The sequence below is a fragment of the Mangifera indica genome, unplaced genomic scaffold (genome assembly GCF_011075055.1).
Source record: "Mangifera indica cultivar Alphonso unplaced genomic scaffold, CATAS_Mindica_2.1 Un_0001, whole genome shotgun sequence".
In the NCBI taxonomy this organism is placed as follows: Eukaryota; Viridiplantae; Streptophyta; class Magnoliopsida; order Sapindales; family Anacardiaceae; genus Mangifera; species Mangifera indica.
Genome location: NW_025401093.1, coordinates 427,715 through 433,714, shown reverse-complemented (window position 1 = coordinate 433,714; position 6,000 = coordinate 427,715).

Here is a 6,000-nt window from a genome sequence, read left to right as displayed (position 1 = left end):
CCAAAAAATTTGTGGATATTGGTTCACAGGAGGAGGACTTCCAGGAGGATGATTTTGAGGCCATCCCTGTTGAGGTATATCAATCATACTTAGTATATAAAATGTTGTATATATTGGTCATTGAGATGTCCAAAATTTGTATTTTCTAGTTCGCCGAGGGAGCACGCGTGGTGGACTTGACCGTGATTCATGATTCTCCAGCTAAACCTCCTCTCGCATACTTGGAGAAGGTAAGATAAATCGATTAATGGTAATTGTTACGTAGGATGAATGATGAATTAATTATTTTTTTGGGATCATGCAGATGATTCGTACAACACGTGGCCAGATCGTCCGGAAGGGTCCGCTGATTCACACCCCGTATACGAATCCACTCAAAGGGAGGGCGAAACGGTAACCTACGGCCATTCCATCCTCTGCCTCTGAGCATGAGGAATCTTTCCTCACGTGGTGCACCAGCGCTGCTGCTTCCGACTCACATGATGTCTACTTCATTGGGTTGAAGTCGAAGGACAGCTTCTGGAGGCTTGTTGTAGAGTTACGCGAGTGGTTGACCGACGATGTGAGTTGTCTATACTATATAATTTGATAAAAAGCTAGATATATTTATTAATAACTAACACGTGAACTTGTTTATACCATTTTAGCATGTGGACTCCTTTTTGGCTTTATTACGTCGGCAGCAGGACGATCACCCCTCGACTATCTCACAGCGTTGGACGACTGCCCACACATTCTTTGGAGGCCATATTGAGATGGTCTGGAAGAGTTGGCAGACCACACTGATTGGAGAGTTTGAGTTTTCGAGGCTCTTCACGATGATGGTTGATGCAGCATACACCCCGGGATTGTTATACAAACCATGAGGGCTGGTCGATCAGGTATAGTTTATATATATTTCTATTACATTCAAGAACATAACGACAACGATAAGTAACTAAAATGTCTCATTGTTTATAGGTTTTCATCCTTATAAACTTTGAGAACGCACATTGGGTCGCCGGAGTTATAGATTTCCGTGAGTGGTCGATTACGGTGTACGATTCAGAGGTTTCATTTTCGGGGAATATAGGGACTCTGGAGCAGCGCATGCGACCATACATGACCTTTATTCCTGCGTTATTAGAGGCGACGAGTTTTTGGACAACTTCTGGGATGACTCCATGACGTGATCCCCTGACTTTGCATTGAGCGTCGGATGTCCCTCAGCAGGGGGTAGGCTCCGGTGACTGTGGCGTCTTTATGTTGCGATTTTTTGAGTGTTTGGTGTTGGCACGGAGCTACGTTTTTCCCCGAGAGTCGTCTACCTCTATGCGTCGACGATTAGCGACGCAGTTGTATTTTCACTGTATCCAGTAGCTCACGGATGTATATTTATCGTTATTCCTATGTTTAGATGTATATATTTATTGTATGTGTATATGTGTATGATATACTTTATCTGTGGTTATATATGATGTGTATCGTATTTGATTTCATTTTTTAAATAATCTTGTCATGAAAAAACAATAAAAACGTATGATTATTCAAACATTTACACACTTGAAACAATTAGAGAAAATAAAGTAATACTGAAATAACTCATACGAAACACTAAATTTATTACATCAAATGACAATACAATTACACGTTTGAAACAATAATAAAAATACATCGGTTACATAAAACTGAGTATAAGCATGTCAAGATCTCGTTCCTTTGCCTTTTGTATGTGAACGCTGGGGGGCGGAGCTCGGCACCGGTGCTGGGGATTTACATTGGGTTCGTGTATGCCCCGGTTCATGGCAACGACTGCAAATCCTCGGTGTAACAATTTCTCCTTGCGATGGACGTCGATTTCTATTGGATGGACGACGACTATCGAGGACGGGGAGCAATATTACTCTATCTTCCGGTGAGTGTAACCAATCACATTGATTTCCAAGAGGATTGATCGGTTCCTGATATATTGCACGGTAAATATCGGTGCGGAAGAATGGATGAACCCATGGGTGCACATTCGTCAGTCTCATATGTCGTGCAACGGCAATGACATGCTTGCACGGAATACGTGAAAGCTGAAACTTTCTACACGTGCAAGACATGTCACCAAGGTCCACAATACCCATAAATCCACCAAATCCAACAACCTGATACCGAATAGGTGTAATCAGTCGAACATCCAGACTCACAGACTTTGAAAGACGATTACTGATCTTATCTTCCGCCCAAGGGGTGAGGAAGTTATGACATTCACCTGTAATTCAGAAAAAATATTAAGAACACATTTGGTAATATGATTAACAAAGTGGAAAAAAGTATATGAGACAACTTTTAATTTATATCGATTTGATACTTACTTGCATGGGTTCTCTTCTCGTAAAACCATCGTTGCATTGTACCACAAATAAACTCCAAGAGCATGGTTATAGGTAGGCCCCGTGCATGTCTGACAAGGGCATTAAATGACTCAGCAATATTTGTGGTCATAATGTTGTATCGATGTCCTGGAAAGTACGCTCTACTCCAACGGTGAAAGCCGGTATCCCGTAGATAAGCTCCAGCTTGGGGGTTCATTGAGTCAATGGATTGCATCATCGAACCAAATTCAGACTCTGTGTATGATTTAGCGGCTTTCCAATATACACCAGCGACCTGTAAGAGGGAAAAAAATATGAAAACTTATTGTAAGCAAAATGTTTGAAAATGATAAACTGTTATAAATTTAATTACTTGTTTACAATATACCTTTGAGTCCCGTTTATACTTTGCCCGCATGTTACACAGAAGGTGATGACAACAACATCCATGGTGGACATCCGGAAAGACTTCAGCCATTGCCGAGTAGATAGCATGATGTCGATCGAAGATTGTTGCAAGCTCAGAGAGGTCAGGGATGCATTCTTTAATTCTCATAAGAAACCAACACCACGTGTCGTGATCTTCTTTTTTGCCGACACCGAAACCAATAGGGTATATTTGATTATTACCATCAAGAGCCACCGCAATAAATAAATGCCCCAGATATCGACCTTTAAGGAAAGCAGCGTCAATGCAAATAACGGGGCGAAGATATTGACTAAACACACGAACGGAACATCCTAACGCCATGAAAAAATTTGTAAATCGATGCTCATCATCTGTTTCGATAGCAGTAACGGTGCATGGATTAGTACGTTGTAAATTGTAACAATAATCTGGTAACAGCATAAAAGATTCCTCCGATGAACCCCTCAATGAATTGATAGCCCAATTTCTTGCCCGCCAAGCCTGTGAGTAGGAAATATCAATTTTATATCGGTCGGCGATGTCTACAATTATTCCTTTAGGCCGATAAATTCGATCAATCATCACAAACTTTGATCTCATTAATTGACCTAAAGCTCGGGCGCCAGCTTGTCTGTGATGTGGCAAGATTTGATCAACTAAACATGTGTGGGTAGGATTCATAGAGTTGATACCCCACACATCACCAACAGTGGACTTGGTTGCATGTATATACCACTTACAATTTTCGACCGTGCACTTAATTTCCCATCGTTTCTTGTCAGACTTTTTGACATCAAATTGAAATCCTTTCAATAAGGCGAATTGCTTCACAGCGTCTTTCAATTGGACTTTATTATGAAAAATATCCCCTATCTTGACACCATGCTCCTCTCGGATCGATCTGGAACTACCTGATGATGTTGATGGCTGTGGAGGAAAATCAGGAAGCCACCTAAATGGATCAGTGGGGACATTGTCAAAAAATGGCCCAGAATAATTTCCACCACCTAAAATAGGATCTTCAAGCTGTAAACTATCCATACCCTCGGTAACTGATGCCATATACTCAGGCTCTACATCTTCTGAAGGAATGTCGGGCATATCATTTCCATCAAAGTCACCCCAATAGGGAACTATATCTTTTTCTCCATGAGCCCATGAGTTTGCAATATACAACGGGTCATTACTGAAATCAATCAACTTTTCCAAATCATATTCTTTTTTGACCCAACTACTTTCGTTTTCATCTTCATCTTCATCTTCATCCTCCTGCCCTTCAATTGGGGTACATGTAACAAATACAAGAATACATTCTTGAAAGTACTGGGACATTTCAAGAAGACCCTGGACATCTTCATCATTTTGGATCTGGATGGGGCCGTCGAGCTCAATTTTTCTTGGCTTCATTGATACTTGAATGTAGTTTTTCATTGGATCAATACTGCAAGACTCCGTCAAAAGCTCAATAAATCCCTCGAATGTTGTTCCATAAGGGATTTTAATCAATTGTTTGGCTCCTCCAACATATTTCATTGTGTTGTTGCGACCTTGAATCCATTCTCCCTGATAACGAACTGATGCATAACCATCCATTTTAATTATGAATCCTGTAATGACCAGTTTTTGAAGATAATTATTCATTTATAATAAAAAAATCAATAATAACTATGAAAAACAGTCGTACAATTATTAATAATTAAAAAAAACTCATAATATTTTTCTAATAATTTATTTATCCCCCTATAATTATTTGACAATTTATATAACACTTTCGTATGTTATTTTACCCCTCAAAATGCATCTATCTGTTTGTAACATTCCATTTAAAAAGTTTTTATAATATCTATACTTTGAAATAGATATTCAAATTCTATACTTTGAAATGCTTTAAAATGTCAATAATAAAAAATTTCTTCAGAAATCTGGAAAATACTAGTGGATATATCTTAAAACGATAAAATTCAAAAAAACAGAACTGAAATTCAAATTCTAAAAGTTGAAATACCCTAGAATGGTAATAATCGAACAATTCTTCGAAAATCTGAAAAATACAAGTTGATATATCCTAAAACGGTGAAATTCAACAAAACAGAATTGAAATTTGAATTCTAAAAGTTGAAATACCCTAGAATAACATCAATCGAAAAATTCTTCAGAAATCTTAAAAATACGAATCGATATATCCTAAAGGGATGAAATTCGAAAAAACGGAACTGAAATTCGGAATCTAAAAGTTGAAATACCCTAGTATGGCAACAATCGAAAAATTCTGTAAAAATCTGGAAAATGTGAATTGATATATCCTAAAGGAGTGAAACTCGAAAAAACCTATAATTTCAATTATAATGCGCCTACCATGTTTAATATGAAAATGCGCCCTAATTTTAATAACATTTCATTTGACATTTTAGAAAAAGTAATTAAATAAATAAATATCAAAATGCCTTTATAATGTCAAATATCTAAAAACCCCCCATATTTATCTTAAATTACATTTAACCCCTTATACTTGTGAAACATTGCATTTAAACCCCATATTATGGCATAAAAACTAAATTTAACAAATGAAATTAAGTTTTAGAATAAGATTGACATAAATACCTTTTTTTGATGAATAGTGTTTTTTCGAGTCGAATACAGAAATACGAACTTCTTCCGTTCGAACGAATCCCTACTAATTGATGTTGAATAAAAATGAAAGTGAGAGTGAGTGTTTGAGTGATATGAGAAGTGTGTGTAAATAAAGGGAGTGAGGAGGGTTTATATAGATGAGAGGAAGGGTAATTTTGACATTTTAGAAAAAATAATTAAATAAATAAATATCAAAATGTCTTTATAATGTAAAATATCTAAAAACCCCCATATTTATCTTAAATTACATTTAACCCCCTATACTTGTGAAGCATTGCATTTAACCCCCATATTATGGCATAAAAACTAAACTTAACAAATGAAATTAAGTTTTAGACTAAGATTGACATAAATACCTTTTTTTGATGAATAGTGTTTTTTCGAGTCGAACATAGAAATACGAACTTCTTCCGTCCGAAAGAATCCCTACTAATTGATGTTGAAAAAAAATGAAAGTGAGAGTGAGTGTTTGAGTGATATGAGAAGTGTGTGTAAATAAAATGAGTGAGGAGGGTTTATATAGATGAGGGGAAGGGTAATTTTGACATTTTAGAAAAAGTTTGAAATAAATAAATAAATATGAAAATGTCTTTACAATATAAAATATCCAAAAACCCCCCA